This window comes from Lupinus angustifolius, chromosome LG12 (assembly GCF_001865875.1).
Source record: "Lupinus angustifolius cultivar Tanjil chromosome LG12, LupAngTanjil_v1.0, whole genome shotgun sequence".
In the NCBI taxonomy this organism is placed as follows: Eukaryota; Viridiplantae; Streptophyta; class Magnoliopsida; order Fabales; family Fabaceae; genus Lupinus; species Lupinus angustifolius.
In genome coordinates this window covers 3,720,964-3,742,114 of record NC_032020.1, presented here as the reverse complement: position 1 = coordinate 3,742,114, position 21,151 = coordinate 3,720,964, and the positions used below count along the sequence as shown (strand labels likewise).

General features: G+C 32.5%; 1 pseudogene; it reads right to left on the bottom strand.

Annotated features, from left to right (window-relative positions):
• LOC109361825 lies at window positions 400–7,555 on the bottom strand (annotated as a pseudogene).

The window sequence follows — 21,151 nt, the reverse complement described above, 5'->3', positions numbered from 1 at the left end:
TATCACGTGACGTGGTCCGCAATTTAAATAACTATACTTTAGACAAGTATGTTATATATGCATGGGGCTAGAATTAAATGTATCTACTAGAGGGAAAACAACACTGTTATAGATGCACTTACTGTATCCTCAATGTCCTCGCCTTCTGAATCTCTCAATCACTTAGATACATTCCTTCCTTAACATTAGCAGCATCAAAATACACCCTAAGATGATTTATTTGTTCCTCCATCATCCATGCCTTAAGATGAAAATCAAACACTTTGATACTTGGAACCAATGTGCTTCCATCATAGCCACCAAGAGCATACCTACAAAGTAAATGAAGAAATTTTGAAGCATGCATGTTAAAATAGCTGAGTCCTACACATAATTTGTAAAAATATATAAGAGGATACTCGTGCAAGTCTTAATTACAGCATCAGTAAAATTAAAATTGAAGGCTATCAAAGAAGCTGAACATACAATTTTTCATTTAGAACAATCATTGGGTGGCAACTCCTCTTTGTATTCATGTTTGATATTGTGGTCCAAGAATGTTCCCTGGGGTCAAATATTTCAGCAGACCTAAGGTAATGGAGAACTATCACTCAGTGCTGCAGGCACAAATATAATTCCTATGTACAATTTTAGCCATGTTGGTCTAGGATTAATATGAAATTTTCCATCTTTGTGCATGGTATGAATTTTAGTTAATAATGCCATTGAAAAAACTAGAAATGAAGGCAAAATTTTACTTGAAATAGTCAATTCCATTATATCTACCACTAGCATAAAGTGCACCATTGAGATCCATAGCAGCTAGAGCAAATCTCTGGAAGTACAAAAAACACTAAACAATTAGTTCACAAAATTTGTATGCTTTTCAAAGAAACAAAAGCAATGGTCATTTAATTACAAATATTAGTTCACTCAAGCAGACAGTTCCGTTGCCACCGCCAACTACAAATATGTTGTTGTTCAAAGAAAATCCAGCCAAGCTTTCTTTTTTCAGACTCAAAGAGGAGAACAAGGTCCACATTTCGTGAATTGGATTGTATGATTCAACTACAGATATAGAAGATAAAAATATTGACAAATTTTCATCATAGATAAAATAAAATCTAAAAAACTCAATGTTTCATACCTTTGTCATACCAAATATTACCATTTACACCACCAAAAGCATAAAGTTCACCATTCAACTGTATTGATGAACTGTATAAGGAAGCTGTGCTCATACGCGTTCGAGATTTGACCACGTTCTTGGAAGGACAATACAAATCCATAGATGCTAACTGGGATTCTCCATCAGAACCTCCTATTAAAGATAATGACTCTTTTGGGTCTAATTGCAGCTTAGAAGATGACTCGGTAACTATCTCCTTAACAAGTCCCAGAGGAAGATTACATTTAGACTCTAACATTGTACATCGATCTTTTAGAAGCTGAATTTCAAATGTTGCATCCATCTGGGTTGACAAAAATTAAAATATGTCAATAATGATATGGGAAAGGCTCATGATATGAAAAATTAGAAACAAAATGCAATTTAAGATACAAAGGATACTCTAAATAAATATTATGACTTCAATATCTCAGATAAATGTCACTCAAATGATCCTCCTTGCTTTTCATTACAGCTATTGCACTTTAACTCCTCATTGAATTTGTCAATTAACCAATTCAAGAATAGTCATTTCTTCACATACTTGAAATTAATGTTGTCCCTGGTTTTCCTTCCCCAGCCCAATCATGCATTAATACTTTATAACTTTGTATTATTTGCAGTTTCTGAATACTGTTTTTCTATGAAAAACGTACACTTCAATATATCTGTATCCCTCACGTATCGATACTTTATTAATATGTGTCTATGTATTAGAGTTATTTTTTAAACAAATAAGTTTTTTTATAAACCCAATACTTTTACAATGATATGTAATAACACACAAACTAGTAAAGCTACTACAGAAGAACATTTTGATAGAAAAAAACATGACACATAGTCACAAGTAGAAGAGAGAAATATAACTGACTATTCGATAAAATTGGTTTGTAGCTGTGACTTTTTGAGACTATCAGCTCATAAAGTTACAAGCTATTAGAAAAGTTACAAGCTTCTGTTATCAATCAACACCAATATTTAATCTAACAAGAAGAATTATAGAAAGAAGGGAAATAAATTTGTATTGCATCTAAAAGAAAGAATAAATGTGTTGGATCATCAAGGCCTAAAAACAAAATCACTACAATTATGAACAAGTCTAACAGAAGCATCCAATAATCCATGAAGTTCAAAGATTATGTTTGAAGAAAATAGGACAAATGAACACAATAATTGTTTTATTATGTTCAGTATTTACTCCGTTAAGAACAAGTGGGCTCAAATATTTGCATTATTATTTAGTTTGCAATTTGTAAAAAAAATGTATGAAATATGATACATTATTCTACTTAAATATTTTTATTGCTCTCTTAATTTCCAAATTTTGTTCTATTAGGGTCTTTTAACCCTAACATAGCAAGTTGTTGAGTAGGAGGATTATTTTTGTGGTCGTGAGGTCTAATTTTTATGGTCGTGAGGTCTAAGTGGGGAACTTTCGAGAATGGTGAAAACAATAACAAATTCGTGTGAGGGATTGAAATGTTGGGTTATCTACTTTGGAGTTTGGGGTTAGTGTATGTAGTGAAGCAAGAGAGTGTTATGGGAGGGAGCTTGGGGTTAATGTGATGTAGAAAATATCAACAATCACATCCCTATTAGATAAGCGACATAGATAGTGATAGGTAGAAAGAGATGGGTTTGTAGAGTGTTTCCCACCAAGGGTGATGGGTTTGTGGTCTTTGGCGAAAGTCATTGAGGGAATTAAAAAGTCTAATGTGATTGGTCAAAGGGTACTTAACCACTCAAAACTACGTCGAATCCTAGAATAGGCAATAGGTAAAATAGAATGTGAAATATTTGATGTTGCAAGTTAATAGGGGTCTCTATGCACAAATTTGTACAAAACATTTGGTCAACATTCCTCATTGTCAATGGAAACTTAGGTGTTGGTGAAGTTGGTTATTGCAGAAATTAAGCAATACGTAGTTACATGACATTATGCGAATTGCCCATATCCACTAATAATGTAATCGTGTGGCCATAAATTATTTGCTGAAATTTAAGAGTTTTTGAGGATGAATTATTCTGGATGGCCTGGTTCGACAAGTGATAATGAATGACCTCAATATGGAGGTTTCAAAGGCTTAGAGTTATAACTCAGATTATCAATTAGCAAAAGTAAGAACTGCTTTTGTTCACAATGATGACCAACAATGTACTTTTCATCACAATTATAGCATAATCCTTAGGGATCTCTTTTCTAACATCTGAGATACTGTAAGACGTTTAACTTAGAGTGAGGCAGGACTTGAATAAGGGGTTCCACTAGAACTAGAGCTCACATTCGTGTGTTCCGGTACAATAGTTGGGGTGTGTGAGGGATGCCACACAATATGTATGGCACCTGCCAATTTACTTTCCACAAGTTTAGCTAGTCAATAATATGAGTCACCGAAAATGGTTGTTGTATAGCTAGTTCTTTTGCAATTTCCATATTTTAACCACATAAAAAACAATTAAGTAATATTTATGGGTCAAATTAGCAACTAGATTAAAAACACGTTCAAAACAGGTTTGGTACCGAATCATTATACTAGTTTGTCTTACTTTAAACAATTTTGCATATGGATATGCAAATGTAGAAGGAGCAAAACACACTAGTAAAGCTTTAGTAAACCCTTCGCAACTGGTAAGTTGATTAGTATTAAACGTCCATTTATACCAACTTAAAGCATTTCTTTCACATAAAAAACAACCAATTTGACATGCTAGAAGAGAGCTACTTGGTAGATTAAAATATTGTTTAGCTTGAAATAACCAATCTTGAGGTCTAAACCATCAAAAGGTATTAACTATAGGAGGTTTAATAGTATATTGAGGTGGAAAATAACCATTGCCATATGTAGTAGGAGGTGGGGGTCATGGGTGAGATCCACGAGAGGTGGATGTGGTGAAAATTATGAGTTAGCATTGGTCAAGAGAGCCAACTTTTTCCCTAACTCATTCAATACGTTTTCCAAGCGAACCTCCATGGAGCCTACATCATCTATCGATAGTGTGAGAGGTGTTGCTAGTGGGATGTGAGCTTATCCAACACTAGTTGGTTGGACTGTTCCTCCATGTTGGATTTAATGGAAGAAATAGGAGAATTAGTTTTCAGAAGCATAAAAACAACAATGAAAACCTAATATTAGGATTAGAAAACCCTAACAGAGCATAATTAGGGAATTAAGAGAACACTAGAAATATCTAAGTAAAGTAATGCATCATATTTAATATCTCTCTTATGGAAATTATAAACTAAATAGTAATGCAAAGAAGATAAGGTACTTGTGCCTATTATAATTGAGCCACTTGTTTTTAAGAAGTAAATACTATACATAATAAAACAATAACTTCATTTATTTATCCTTTTTTCTACAAACATAATCTTTGAACTCAAGACGTGGCTGCATGATTGTCTTAGACTTAGTTGTAATTGTTGTAGAAGTGTCTTTGGGTCCAGACGACCCAATAAAATGTTTCACAGTAATGATGATCAAAGAATAAACAAAACCACTATTATTCATATTTTTGGTCCATAAGCAATGATTTTTTTATAATATGATTTCTAGTTTGTATTTAGTGATTTATATGAGGATGTTCTTTATAGAATTTCAGAACAACAATTATATGTTTTATGCATTTTATGCACATATTTTAAATATGTATCTCATATATATTATATCCTATATTTTTTTAAGAATATATATATATATATATATATATTTATTGATTGACATAAGTATTCTTCACTTATTTATATTGATGTTTTACAGTATTTTTTAGTATATGAACCTTATGAGGAATAAAACTTTGGTGTTTGGAAGCCACTATATTAATGGATAAACATAATATTGGATGCTTGTCTCATTAAATTAAAAGTGTGGAAAAATATTTGTTTAATCTCTTTCTATTAATACTTCATAGATGCAATTACTATAGTATAATTGACACCGAAATTTACATAAAAAGAGGATTATCTTAGATATATAATTGAAATCAGGGAACATACTTGATGAGTAACAAGAAGAAAAACAATACGTAATCTACATATTTGTGCAATTCAAATGCTAGTAGATTCCACAAATATGTAGACTACTAGTTAACAAGAATGTATATGGATCATAAATTTAAAAGTTCGCTATACTTGGTCAAGTTGTATCAAGACTACACATTTTTATGCATGCCAAGGATATACTCAGAGATGCTCGAAAGATATGAAAAACTTTAGCTAATATCCACATATTTGGTTAAATTGTATTAAAACCATATATATTTTTATGCATGCCGTCCATGTATTTAAAGGTTCTAGGGATGAAGAAACAACTAAAGATCCTATAAAAGAAAAATGTACCAGCTTTTGCTCCATGTAACAATTCTTTTGTGTTTGAATCTTCTTGAAAGCCATCAACTCTTGAACCTCTTGCATCAACTACAAATACACTAAGTTTAGTTCCAAGTATATAAAATTATTTGATGTCACGAAATATACTTTCATTCCCCAATCTTAATCACCTTGGTGTATTGATCCTGCAATGGAGTACTACAACTATCTACCTTTTCCACAGAGCACATGTTATTCTGATCAGGGCTGCCAATTGCAATGTCTGGCGAAGAGCGGTTTTGACTTTCTTGGCTAAGAGCGAATTCCTTTAATTTCTCATATATGAGGGTCTTCTCATCTTGGTTTTCCTCCTCCACAACAGTGATAGTTTTCATTGGTTGGATGTCTCTCTCTAAAAAAGTCATTGCATTAGAATCTTCTCTCCTCCTTAATTGAGTAAAGTTGTGTCCCTCTGATTTTGGCATTCCAAATGCTTCAGTTTTCTTCAGAGTTCCATGTGATGGAAGAGATTCAGATACATTTTTTCTCTTCATTGGATACTTTGGAATAGAAATCCCAGGGGCGAATGCTACAGAGACTAGCAAAGAAATCAGTCTGCTTGTTTGTCTATGGTCAAGCTCAAACCAGAAATGGTTACGACTAAAGTAGTTGTCAGCAATCACTTGTGCAAAATTTTCTTCAAGAAGTGCTTGGCAATGAAGTCGGACTCGCATTTGCACCTTAAACATTAACAATAGAATGATATTAATGAATCATGATCATCAATATTTTGAGTCATATCAACTACAAGCTAGATAGTATGTGAACCTGTGCAGGATATTTTGTTGTCTCACTACAATCAGTAGTCCATGCATAGGGGTCTATATACATTTGCCCCTTTCCAACAGCCTCAAACATTCCATGAAGCTTCCTGTCACTATAATTGAACAGAAATAGAGGCAGCCCCCGATCGATATCCTTCACATATGAAAAGTGTTGAGCTGGTAAGCCTATTAAAACAGATAAAAAAAATCCCATCATTTAGACATAACATAATCCCCACCCTCAAAATGAGGGTCACTATAATATTAATACTTGAAATGTGACAATTTCTTTGGTAAAACCAATGATTATGATATTAATCATGCTAATTCCAAGGTTCGCGAAATATGGAGTTCTACATATCAAAGGGCATTGTCAAATAAAATGAAGACTTGCATCATCACAACTCTCAACACAATGCCAATTTGAAATGCAGAATATCATTGACTCATTGTTCTATTCATGCTTCTACACTACTAATAGCTATTACAAAAATACCAAAGCTACAATATAAAAAATGCAGAAGACTAACCAAAGAGTTGTTTGGATAAGCATTCTTTGATTGTACTGTTCTTGCAACCAAATATGACTCCGCCGAGTTGATACTTACCTAAGTTTCTGCCAACAAAAGAGCTTGCCAATGGATGTGGAGGCAGAGGTAAAGTCTCATTGACATGAAAAGTTTGTTGTTTCCTTGCCACACCCATCCTTGCATAAAAAGAATAAGCTTATTTCATTTAGTAGACTATAGGCAAAATTGTTGGTACAAAGAAATACAATGTATCTATATGCTGACAATATCAGATGAACAAAATGTTGTTGAAGCTGATATATGTATGTGGATTGAAAAGGAAGGAAGGTTTAATGTTGAACATTGTAAAGAGAAAATGTTTAATGTAAGAGAAGTAAATAAATTGGCTAGATGAATATCCCATGTGATAATTGACTTAGCAATTTGGAGCATTATTTGAACGTTAGGCTTTAATAAACATGGAAGGTTTAGTCCACTGATCTTAAATTTATCAGTCTTTTTAATTCTCTTTTGATCATTATATTTTATTACACTTTTAAGGATATTCTATCACCAATTCTTTTAAATTTTAAGCCACTGATTATACATTATATTAGGATTATATTTTTCGTAAGTTAAAACATTATCAATTTTTTTTATTTCCAACAAATAGTTTCTGCGTTATCAAACACACAAAAATTAATAAAAGAAACTATAGAATTGAAAATGAAACCGTACTTGAACTTCAAGCAAGATTTGTGATTTTGTTGAGACAGAGCAAGACATGAAGCACACCAAATGGAAAATGGGAGGAGTTTCTTATATAGTAAGTGGTGGAATATTTGTAATGAAACATGCAATAGGCATTTTTTTTTGCACTAGGCATTTCTTTTGAGTGAGTGGTGTGATCACAAGTTATATGCATTTCCCTATTTTCTTATAAATATATATTATACCATACCATTTGAGTAATCTAGCGACTAAATTACATAAAATATAAAATATGAAAATTTCATAACTTTATATATAGCATTGTATAGTTAAAATTACCATAGGAGCCTACTCAAAGACTCACAGAAAAATAGAAAAAAAAAACAGAAAAAAAAATCACGTATGTACTTATTTTATCTATACTTGAATACTAATTAATTTTAAATTGATCTTTCAATAAAAATTAATTAAATTGGTGATGACAACTCAATGTACCACTCTCATAATCACTAAATAATAACCTTACTGATATTTTAAACTATGTAATTACATGAAATAGAAATAGGGCTATCCATTTAGAAATTACTTAACTAAATAGTAATCCTTTGTATCTAATATAACTTTCTTGGAAAACAATAATCTTATGACTTGTAAACATGATTGGAGACTTTATATCTTTATAGTTTAATTTTGTTTTTATCTAGTGAAGATCATTTTATTTTGTTGCCATTCAAAGCATATTTTAGATAGGTTCTCCTCTTGTAGTTTTTTAAGTATATGAGGTGCATTTTTAAAGGAAAAGTTGTATAGGAGATGATTACTAAAAAAGTGTAAGTCGATCTACACAAAAATTGAATAAAGTTTTAAATTAAGTTGTAATGGAATAAAAGGAGGAAATAATAATATTTGGCATTTATTTTACGCTGAGAATTTACAAATTAAATGAAAAAATGGAAAGAAAAATAGCGTTGTCATTTACATGTCTTTTCAAGGAACGTGCAGCCTATCGTTTTCTACATGCAGCACATTTTATTTATGACTATCAGAAAATTCAAAGACATGCGTTTTGATGGGGGAAAACAGAAAGCATGGCAGAACACATCTTTTAACTCTCTTTGACTTTAATGGCAATAAAAACATCAATAATAATGGACTAAAATATTCATATAAAAAGTAGTGAAAAGTATAGAAGGTAAACATAATAATAATAAAATACCTAAATACAAATTTCTTTTACTAATTTGGGTAGCTTGACTTTGCATGGCTTTGCTAGAATTCCTAACAAACTTTTGATTTATATAAAGTTTTGGTATATTACTCGATTTTCATAGAGTTATTATTATAGAAATTTTCATTGAACGATTTTATTGATTAGTTAATTAATATTAATCAAATTATACTGTATATTTAAAAAATTGGATTGGTTTTGGATTTCTGATAACACTTAAAAATTACTTAATAAAAGTCAAGGTAAAATACTAATTTGATAATTTGGTGTTTGGTTTGTTATTTTTCTTAAACTTTAAGTATTTCAATTAATAATATTATTATTATTTTATCATTACTGCAATTTTCAACTCAATTATATTTTCTGCAACATAGTTACCAAATTCGCTTTCCATTAGTGGGAACTACATATCAATTTGTGGTTACATGGTGGAACACGATCTTATTCTTCAAACTTGATGAACCCTATATAGAACACTGATGTAATAGAGTTGATGAATAGAAAACACTAACTAATGAGAGAAGGGTTAATATCTGTATGCAAAGAAGAGAGGAAGAATAATCACACAGGATAAGAACAAACTGCACACTAGAGTAAGAAGATGAAAAAAGGTTGTGCAACTTGAGGGAAACAAAAATCTTAAATGATTATTCTAAAATTGGATTTGGCTATCTTTATGGGTTGACCCAATTAATCTCTGAAATTATATGCTTCTTTAGACCCAATAACACTTATATTTCTCGGTTAATTTAAACTAATTATACATAATAAAAAATACGGTTGAATAACATATGAGCTAATTTAGATAACTTACTTTTAACGAGCTTATCGTTTAATTTAACCTCTAACTTGTATAGAAATAAAATAAAATAAAAAATTAGCGTATATCAACTAAAACATATAATAAATTTAACTAGCGTATCATCTAAATATACTACAAAGAGTGCCTGCTATGCATTTGATATTTAACCTATTACATATCATGTATCTGTACTCATACCGAAAAGTATCACATATTATGTGTCCATGTTCTACAATTTAGATTCACTTGATTAAATGGATGTAGAATCTACCTTCTTAAATGAGTCACTAGAAGAGTTCTTTGTAACTCAACCATCATGATTTCACACAAAGGGTAAGGAATAACATTATGTAAAAACTACTCAAGGCACTATATGGTTTAAACAACCACCACTAGCCTGAAATAAAAGAATAGGCGCTTTGAAATTGGAACTCGGATTTGTGAAATGCATGCACTGCTAAATATGTAGTGTACATCAAGGCGGAGATACAATTGATTTTCTAATTCTGTGCTTATCACCTATGAAGCACAGATACGGATACGTGTATCGGATACGATACGTATCCGATACGTCGACACGTATTTTTTCAAAAATGTAGGATACGATACGTTTAGGGATACGTGTATAAATTAATAAAAATACATAAAATATGATAAAATTATAAGTGTAAATCAAAATATTATCTCCTACCCTTTATCTTCTCTTCTCTGTTAAGAAATAAAGGTAAGCCATTTATTTATCTTCTTTATTAATACTCACACATCCTCTTCTCTTTATAAACATACTAAGCGAAAAGAAACTAAGAAGTAAGAAAGGTAAGTCTTTTTTTGTTTGCTCTTCATAACATACCTATGGCGGTAGAGGCAGCAACACTAAGCACCGGCTGGCGATGTTATGGATCGGAAAGTACCAGCTATTCGAGGGTCAATGTGGTGTGATGGTAAGTTGGTATGATCTGACCTTTAAATAAGTGAGTGTTTATTGAAAACAAATTTATCTTATCATAAAAATGAATCTATATATCATATATTTTATTGAAAACGAATCTATATATCAAAACGAATCTATATATCCTATATTTTATAGAAAATGAATCCGATACGTGTCTTGATATTTAATTTTATTTTTTTATTTTTTTGATTTTTGGATACTCTATGGACACATATCCTTCACGAATCTGAGCGTATCCGTGTCGGATACGTGTCGGACACCGACACGCGAGGGTATTTGGCGAATCCGTACTTCATTATTTATCACAAATGGTCTATTAGTGACAGGGAGCAGAGATGATAAGATGGTTGCATTCAAGAATGACAATGTCACAAATATGATGTTTAATACAATACATTGAGTAATTTTGCAAATTTTACCTTTAAAAGTGCATGTGCAGATTTTTCCAAGGCAAAAGGGTCAACAAAAATGGAGGTCTTGTGAGTATAGGTACTAGGCATATAGCTTAATTCATAGGTTATTAATCATCGATGGAATTAGTGGTTATTAATATTGAGGTTTTAACTACTCATTGTGGGACTAATGTTGATAGATTAATTTTGTTAGTGAAAGAATCATAATTTGGTAAATATGTGTAGTTGAATCAATTGCTTATGGATTGTTGGATACTAAAATCTAATATCATCACTTTTATTTCATAAGTTCCTCAATTCTTTATTTTGTTAGATAGCAAAAACCAAACCAAATGAAATACTCAAACAATTCATAATTAAGATTACAATTCTTTATTGAACACCCTCAAATCCTTGTGGATATAATAATTTTTATATTAGTATGCCATAAATCAATTAGGTAATTTAATAGACTGAATTGTCTTGTCTAAGTTAGGGGATTCAGGATTGTACCACTTCCTGGGTATAAAACTTGTAAGAACCAGCAACGTCACTTTCATGCATTAGAACAAATACTATAGTGATGTATTGAAACGATTTTACATGCTAGATTGCAATCCAGTTTCAACTTCCGTTGATACTAGTGTCACTCTAGAGAAACTTGATCACGAAATAGAAACTAGTGGATACAACAATCCTATATACAAAAATGGTGAGATCCATGACATATATCTACAACAGCAGACCTAATTTAGCATGTGGTTTAATCTCTATTGCACGAAAGCTGTAACATAGCATTTTTTTTTGGGGTAAGAAAATGGTTTGTAAATTGGAAGATTTATTTTTCACATAATAAGAATGGAAAGTATGTGAAATTATAATCTAATACTAAAAAAGGATTTTAAATCATATTAAGTTTTATAAAATGATAATGATTTTGTTTTATCTACGTGTACGAAAATAATTTGAAAATTGTGAACCTTTATTTTTATATAACATGACTGGAAAATGTGTGAAATTGTAACCTAAAAGAAAACAAGTTTTAATTTTCTTATCTAGTTTGGTAGAATGATATGTTTCATATTTGCTAAAATTTTGAGCATTTATTTAGCCTTGTAGAATGGTGCAAAATAGCTTCCACCTACCCATAGCAAAATGGTCCGAAATTTGTCAACTTTTATTTTTGACATAATACAAAGAAAATTTTATACAATTATAACCAAATAGCTCTTGGGAAGTTGCTTGCTAATAGGCTTCGATGGGTCATTGGGAAGGTGGTCAGCGATAATCAATCTGCTTTTATTAAAGGTAGATATATTCATGACAGTGTTGTTATACTTAATGAAACTATTGATGACACTAAGAGAACAAGGAAACCTTGTGTTCTTCTGAAGATTGACATTGAGAAAGCATTTGACTCGGTCTCTTGGAACTTCATCGATCATATGATGTCTCATCTTGGCTTTTGTGATCGTTGAAGAAGATGGATTATGGAATGCATTACTATTGCCATAACCTCTATTCTGGTCAACGACAACCCCGCTAAGGAAATCTCTCTCCAACGTGATCTCCGTTAAAAGGATCCTCTATCCCCTTTTCTCTTTTTCATTGTTGCTGAAGGTTTAAATAGTCTGTTGCGACAGGCGATTGCTAATTGCCTCTTTACCCCTTATAAGGTCGGCCATGATGATATTGGTATTTCCCTCCTCCTATTGTTGATGATGCTATTCTTATTAGTGAAAGTTCTGCTCAAAATATTTTTGCTAAGAAAAGTATTCTGATATTCTTCGAACTTGCATCCAACTTAAAGGTCAATTTCAGCAAAAGCAAACTGGTAGGGCTAAATATTTCAACAAATGACCTCACTGCCTTCTCTTCCGTTCTTAATTGCAAGATAAATTTTTCCTCCTTATCTTACCTCAATATTCATGTTGGTGTGAATCATAATGGTTGTGTTGTTTGGAATCCTCTCATCGAGTGACTTAGAGCTAGACTTTCCTCTTGGAAAAATCATTTCCTTTCCTTTGATGGGCATATCATCCTGATCAATGCTGTTCTTTCATCCCTTCATGTGTATCTTGTCTTTCTATAAGGTCCCTTGTGTTGTCATTCACTCGATCTAAAAAATTCAAAGGGACTTTCTTTGGGGTGGTTCTAAGTCTAAAAGGAAAATCAATTGCATCAAATGTGATACTGTTTGCAAAAACAAACATGATGGTGGTGGGGTGAAGGATATCCAACTTTTCAATTTTGCTCCTCTCGGTAAGTGGAAGTAAAGGATTCTTACCAAGCATGATAATCTTCAGTGCAAAGTTCTTAAATCTAAATATGGTTCAAACATCGATATTCATCATGGGGGAGCGAGTTCTCCCTAGAGAAGGTGTTCTCTTCAGTTTCGTGACCTTGATAGGTTGGCCATTCATGGCTCGGACTCCATGCGTTAGTTTCAAGATGGTTTAGTTCATCATGTTAGGGATGGCCACAATACTCATTTCTAGCATGATCACAAGGTGGGTTCTACCAACCTTATGGATTAGTTTCCAAGATTTATAATCCCTGTCCTAAAAAAGACGCTTGTATCAGCTATAATGGGACTTAGATTGATGGGGTTTGAGTTTGGAACTTATCTTGGCGTCGTCACCCTTTTTCTTGGGAGCAGGATCATATTGATAACCTTTCAAATGAAATTCATAAGTATGTCAGGCGTGACGCCATGGACTCTTAGGAGTGGTCCCATGGCAAATCCTACCATTACTATGTTAAGTCTGCCTATTTGGTCCTTAACATGCACACTCACTCTTCAACCGAGGATCATCGTCTCTTCCACATTCTTTAGGACTCTAAATCTCCTTTGAAGGTTGTTGCTTTTGTTTGACACCTTTTCTAAGACGGAATGCTAACTATGGACGCCTTGATGATGAGAAGGGTCACCTTTCTTCATGGTAGTGGTCCCTTATACAAATTTTGTGATACTTATAAGGAATCCCCACATCATTTTGTTTTCTTCTTGCAGGTTCACATTATTTGGTTGGCAACTATATGGTCTATTTAGATTACCAACAACAACATCATTTTCAACTCCCAGCACACTTCTATCAAAGATATTATTGAGTCTACAAAGGTGACTGTTGGATACGATCAGAGTATAAACACACCTAGAAGGGGGCAAATAGGTGTTACGCTACAAAGTTACTACTTTTATCGATTAATTTTACTTTCTGAAAAATACCTAGTATAATCGATTATCAAAGTTTTATTCGATTAAAGAAAGTAACGTCTTATTCGATTAAAGAAAGTAACGTCTTATTCGATTAACGACAATCTTAATCGATAATCCTAGCACTTCATGATATTCTTGAAAACAGTTATTTCAAAGCCAATATCCTAGAAATTAAATATTTACAGAAACAAATCAGTTTCATAGAATGCCCCACGTAGTTATCAATTAATAGGGAAGTGATGAATTAATAATACTAATCATGAAACAATTTAAAGAATGTAAAGACTTAAAATAAACAAGATAAGGGAAGATAAGAAAAAGTTGGAGAAATTTATACTGGTTCATTTACGGGTCCACTTGCAAACTACATCCAGTCCTCCTGTCTGGTTTGAGAGATTTTTCTTCACTAGAAACTTTAATGTCAATCACATACAAGCTTTCAATTTGACATTTCTACAAGCACTCCTTTCTTGAACTATAAGCCAAGCAATATGGTTTGACCTTTTCTCGTCTCTTTCGATACCATACCTACACATGATTCTATCCTAGCTGATTTTTTCTTCTTTTCAAGACTCTTGTATAAGTGGTGAAGAATACTAATCAATCCTAACGACAACAATGGTGATTCTTCTCTCAAATGGCTAACAAGAATGTTGAGTTGTGATGCACTCACTAAGTTCAATTTAATCACTTTAATGATCAACTATAAAAACTTCACACAAGAATCTCACAAAGATGCACATAAATTGGTGAAAGATTGTGAGGGTTTTTGTGTATGAAAATGTAATACACTCTTTGAAAAATTGTGAATCATATTTCGATAAAAAAAGTGTTGTATCGAATTTACTCCTCTCAAACCCCCTTTCCAAAAGAAATAAACTCAACCGCTCATACCAAGCCCTCAGAACTTGTTTTAATGCATGCAGAGCTTTCTTGAGTTTAAACACATGGTTAGGAAATTTAAAATTTTCAAATCTAGGGGGTTGGTTAACAATCACTTTTTCTTGAATGAAACCATTTAAGAAAGCACTCTTTATATCCATTTGAAAGAGTCTGAAGTTTATAATAGAGGCATATGGCAGTAGCATCCTAATGGCTTCCAAACTCACAACTAGGGCGTAGGTTTCGTCATAATCAATGCCTTCTTCTTGATTATAACCTTGAGCCACTAGTCATGCTTTATTTCAAATAACCAAGCCGAATTCATCGAGTTTATTGTAAAAGACCCACTTGGTGCAAATGATCAGATGATTATTCGGCTTAGGGACCAAGTACCACACATTATTTCGCTCGAACTAGTTTAGCTCTTCTTGCATAGTTATACCATAATGTTCGTCTTTGAGGGCCTCATTAACATTTTTCGGCTCAATTTGAGAAATAAATGCTTTGAAATTACAAAAATTACAAAGAGAGTTTTGGGTTGCCACTCACTTAGTAATGTCAACTATGACCTTGTCGATTCGATGATCCTTTTTTTGTTTTCCAAGCTTTTGGCATGTCATCACCTTCCTGATTCTCATTATGCTCACTTTGTGCTTCCTTTTTTGTTTCAGATTCCTTTGTGTATGCATGCTCTAATGCACCTGAAACATTATCAAGTACATTCTTCCTCTTTCTTTTGGATAAGATCCTTCAAAGTGAACATGAACAGAATCAGCTACATTCATTGTATGTTTATTATAGACTCGATAGGCATTGTTATGTAATGAATAACCTAAGAATATTTTTTCGTCTGCGTTTGAGTCAAATTTTCCCAATTATCTTTTCCATTATTCAATATAAAATATTTACACCCAAAAGCATGAAGATGAGATATATTTGGTTTACGACCCCTTAAAAGTTCATAAAGTGTTTTAGAGAGTGTTGGCCTGATCAATATTTGGTTAATCACGTAGCATGTGGTGTGAACCGCATCAACCCGGAAAAAATTTGGAACTTTTCTTTCATTAAGCATAGTCCTTGCTAACTCCTCCAAGACTCGATTTTTCCTCTCAATAATTCCATTTTATTGATGGGTGCGAGGAGCTGAGAATTGGTGTAGGATACCGTTTTTCTCGTAAACCTTTTCAAATTGGTGGTTCTCAAACTCACCACCATGATCGCTATAGATGAACACTATTTTATGATTGAACTATTTTTGAATTTGTTTGGCAAAGTTTTTGAAAGAAATAAATGTGTCCCTTTTTAACGCCATAATTAGTGTCCAAGTTAATATAGAATAATCATCAACAATAACAAGTGCATAATACTTACCTCCGAAACTCATGAACTGTAATGGTCCAAACAACTCCATATGAAGAAGCTCCAATTGCCTTATTGTGGATATCACAAATTTTGAAGAAAATGAATTTTTAATTTGCTTACATCTTTGATAAGTGTCACAGATATCATTCAATTTGAAGTTCAGTTTAGGTAGCCCTACCACAAGTTCCTTTCCTACCACTTTTTATAAATGCTTTAAATGTATATAAGCGACTCTTCTATGCCAAACCCATATATCATTCTCCTTAGAGATAAAGCAGTTTGAAAACAGAGACATGATATCATCCAGATTAATCGTATAGATATTGTTTATCCTATGACCTATAAACCTTACTTTATTATCTATGCGATCACAAATAACACAACAATCATAGTCAAAAGATACCTTATTACCTCTATCACAAAGTTGGTTGATACTCAGCAGATTATGCTCAAGTCCCTATATAGAGAGAACATTGCCAATGATAACATGAGAGGTAATTCCAACTTTTCCAAATCCAAGTATCTTTCCACTGTTGTTGTCTTCATAAGTCACATAGCCTTTTTCTTTTAATGACAAATCAAGGAATTTGAATCTATCTTCCGTCATATGCCTCGAACATCCACTATCTAAGTACCAATGTTGTCCAAGTGTTCAAAGTCATACCTGCAAAACAAATTTACTTGTTGCTTTTAGGTACCAAATTTATATTGGGTCCCTTAAGGTAAGTAGCCATGAGAACTAGTCATTTCTCAATCCAAGCATATTTCACACTAGGTATTCCATATTTAAGAATATATCATGCAGCAGAAGTATGACCATCAGTACCGCAATAAAAGCATGTAGGTATTTTACTATTATGCATATATCTATTTTGAGCTACATGTTTTCTAAGTGGTTTCTTATTTTTAGCATGAATGAATCCAATTCTAGCATGACTACCAATGTTTCTTGTGTTTGCAAGTTAATTGTCAAGATTTTGACAACTATATGTGAACTTTGTGAGTTTTTCTTTTAAAACAGAATTTTCAGATTCTAACTTTTTGCAACTTTCACGGATAGAAGTCTCACATAATTTAGAAGAACAACTACATGAGCCACATACATAGATAAGATCTAGGATTTCATTTTCAAGTTTATGTTTGTCAATTAAAGTTTTCATTTCAATTATTTTCTTTACATGCAACAATATTACCCATTTATGATCTACATTTATCCTAGCAAGTTTCTCAAGTTCCTCATGTAATTCAACAAAAGCAACATACAGTTCATCATAATCAGGCATGTTTGTAGAACTATCAGAACATGAACTAGATTGAAGGGAATGTACCTCACTTGATTCTCCTTGATCTGATATGTTAGTGGAATCTGATGTGTGAATCATAAGACATAACTTTGTTGTCTCCTCTTTATCTTATGTGCTTGAAGTCGATTCTTCCCCGGGAATGTCTCATACGATGTACGCTTTTCTGATTATTTTTTGTTCTACTAATGAAAGTTTGTGTAGTGACTTTGGAAAAATGATGCAAGGAGAATTTGAAATTTCTATGATGGGAAAGTTGAATTACTTCCTTGGACTACAAATCAAACAGCTTGATAATGACATTTTTGTACGTCAATCCAAGTATTGCAAGGATTTGCTAAAAAGATATGATATGGATGATTGAAGGCCAATAGCTACTCCTATGGGATCTAGCACATACATTGAAACTGATGAAAGTGGAAAATGTATTGAAATATCAAAATATCGAGGTATGATCGGATCTCTTTTATATTTGATTGCCAGTAGACCTGATATCATGTTTAGTGGATGTCTGTGTGCACGCTATCAATCTAAACCAAAAGAATCACACTTAGTTTTTGTTAAGAGAATTATGAAATATCTTAAAGGTACAACTGAAGTTGGACTTTGGTATCCAAAAGGAAGTATATGTGAATTGGTTGGATATTCGGATTCAGATTTTGCCGGATGTAAATCTGAAAGGAAAAGCACAAGAGGCACTTGTCACATTTTAGGCAATGTTTTAGTCTCTTGGTCTTGCAAGAAACAAGCATGTGTTGTGCTAAGCACTGCTGATGGTGAATATATAGTAGCAAGTAGTTTTTGTGCCCAAGTGTTGTGGCTTAAGCAACAATTACGAGATTATGGCTTAGACATAGGTTGCACTCCGCTGAAATGTTATAATACTAGTGCTATAAACCTCACAAAGAATCCTATTATGCATTCTAGAACCAAACACATATATATAAGGCATCACTTCCTAAGGGACCATGTTCAAAAGAAAGATGTATCCGTAAGGGTCCATGTTCAAAAGAAAGATGTATCCTTAGAATTTGTTGATACTCATAACCAACTTGCAGATATTTTTACTAAGCCCTTGGAAACATATCCTTTTTACAAAATTAGACTTGAATTAGGCATTCTTGATGAAGCTTACCTGTCTTAACATGCTTATATGATTATATGTTTGCTTCATTATATTTATCTCATGCCTACTTGATCTTAAATATATTTATTTGTGTTCAAAAACTTCATTTTTTTGATTAAAAATCACTTTCATAGCTTAATTTTGCCTAACCGATTGTAGGGTTGGACAACGTGTTTCAGTAATCGATTACCCAAAGTGAGTAATCTATTACTCTGAGTTGCTGTTTGAAAATTTTAAATTTTTTAATTTGAGTAACCGATTACTCTGTGCTGTTATATATGCATTTATGTTTTTTTTTTAAAAACATTTTCAAACTCATCTTCCTCACTCAACTCGTGCATAACCCTCTCTCACTCTAAAATCTTCATTTCTAAACCGTTTTGGATGATTTTTGTGTCTATTCTTATCACATTTTCACTCCTAAACACTTCTAAACCTTTATTTTTGTGTTTAGTAAGCTAAATCAAAAAACCCCGAATCTCCAAAACCTCAAAACCTAAACCGAAAAACCATGGCTTCCTCTTCAAAAACGAAGAAGCAACGCACCTCCACGACTCAAAAGAGGCAAGGAACTACTTTTATGGAGTCCAACCCTCTATATTTGGCAAGACTTCTAGCTAACGAGGAACATCGCAAAGTGTTTGAAGAACACTTCCATGAACGCATTATTTTCAAAATTCAGACAAATTTTTAATTCTACTTATTTATTTTTTTTAAGTTATTGCTGCATATTCCTGGACAAGTTACTTTATGATGTTTTGTGCTTTATTGTTCTATTCCTGGATACATGTTTGAAACATCTTATTTATGCATTGCAATACTTGCTTATCTATATCTTAATCCATACATGAGTATATGCTATCATTTGATATATCTTGATTATATAAAGTGTATGTATGCTATATATATTGTGCTGGAATCTCTTTGCTTTTCTACTTTTTGATGAAGTCAAAAGGGAGAGAAAAGTTGGGGGAAAGGGGAAGTGTATTTTCTGTAAAATTATTTCAGACAAATTACTCTAAAAGATAGGGGGAGCATACAAGATAGGAGGGGCATACTCAAGTCAAAACTTCAACATATCTCAAAGTATGCTGCACTCAAGAAAATTACACTGTCAAGAAGATCTTGGTTTGTAATCATCAAAAAGGGGGAGATTGTGTAGAAGATCTTTGCTCCTCACATTGGCAAGGTTTTGATGAAGACATCAACATCACCAAAAAGAAGAAAATGAAGAATACTTATGAAGACAAAGAAGATTAAAGCTTCAAGATAATTAGATTAAGTCTCTATAGGTACTTATATCCTAAAACTCTTAAATATACAAAGTAGTAATGCTCAAACTATTTTTAAAGAAAGTTGAAACACTTTAAAAATAATTAAAACAATTTTAAAAAATAGTCTGTAACGGGTTACTTCATCTAAGTAACAGGTTACATGTGTAAGAAAAGAGTTATCCAACTTTAAACTGTTCAGAGTAATCCATTACTGCCTTTGAGTAACAGATTACCAGTTTTGAAAAAATTTTAAATTCACTGTCGGACAGAACATTTGGGTAATCGATTACTGAGAGCTGTTACATCAGTTTTTCATATTTGAAACTCAAGAGTTTTCATCCCAAACGAAATGCCTTCATTCCAAACAATTTCTACTCTTTCATAAATCGACAATGACTGATTGGAAAGCCTATTTAAAGGCATTAGAACTCACAATGAAAACAACTCTTTCACCCTCTTCTCACAACTTTCCTACACTTTTCTGAAATAATTTTCTGCACTTCTAAGCAACTTGCACTCAAACTTTCAAAGTCATTTTTAGAGTTGTTTGAAGTAAAGTGTTTCAAAGTTTTATAAACTTAAAGAGCACAATTACTAAGTATACAAAAGAGTTGATTAGATTGCAAGTGTTATTATATTTCATACTTGTAAAGGCAATCCAAAGCCATCATTCAAATTCTTCATTCATTGTGATAACTTTCTTTCACCGGGTGTGACTAGAAAGGGGAATTGGAAATGTGTTTTCCAAGGGTTTAAGAATTAGTGAGTGTGTATGGTACATAGAGATATCGGGGTGAGATATTATAATTACAACTCATAATATTTAGTGGAAAATCTCTTGTGTTGCAAGAGTACTGGACGTAGCCTTCGGTGGACTAGAAGGTGAACCAATATAAAAATCACTATGTATTCTCTTATCCCTTATCTCTTTAATTTTATCTTGATTATTTTTCTGCATATATTTTCCGCTGCACGTTAACTCTTGATTTTGCAGAAAAAATGGCCATAATTTTTAAGTCAACTAATTCACCCCCCTCTTAGTTGCAACCTCGTTCTTACACACATTTCCTTGGCACTATAAAATTGTGAAATCCTAAAGAACTCATCATAAGATA